The sequence below is a fragment of the Nestor notabilis genome, unplaced genomic scaffold, assembly GCF_000696875.1.
Source record: "Nestor notabilis isolate BGI_N333 unplaced genomic scaffold, ASM69687v1 scaffold17038, whole genome shotgun sequence".
Taxonomy (NCBI): Eukaryota; Metazoa; Chordata; class Aves; order Psittaciformes; family Psittacidae; genus Nestor; species Nestor notabilis.
Window position 1 is genome coordinate 18992 of NW_009938910.1, and position 385 is coordinate 19376.

Below are 385 nucleotides of genomic sequence, written 5' to 3' on the forward strand. Positions count from 1 at the left end.
CGCTGGCCCCGGCGCCCATCCTCGGCCCCGTGGCTCTGAGGCTCACCCGCTCCTTGGAGGTCAACACCAGGATGGGCAGCGAGCTCCAGCCCCGCGTTGCCTCCAGCGCGAGCCTCCCTGTGCCGGCTGCCACGCCACCAATGTGGGCCAAGGACGGAGCCAAGGTCCCCAGGGGCCGCCTGGCAGGTGCTGCTCTCAGCACCCGGGGCTTAAGCGAGGCACTCCCCCTCGCCCTCCCCAGATAAAGCCCCTTCAATCTGCAGCAGGCTGAGCTCAGCAATCCTGGGCTCCTGGTGTCAGCGCTTCTGCCCACAGGGGCCCCCTGCTTTGACCCCACCCTGGGGCTGGGGCAGTGATCCAGCCACCCCTGGGTATATGGGACCCA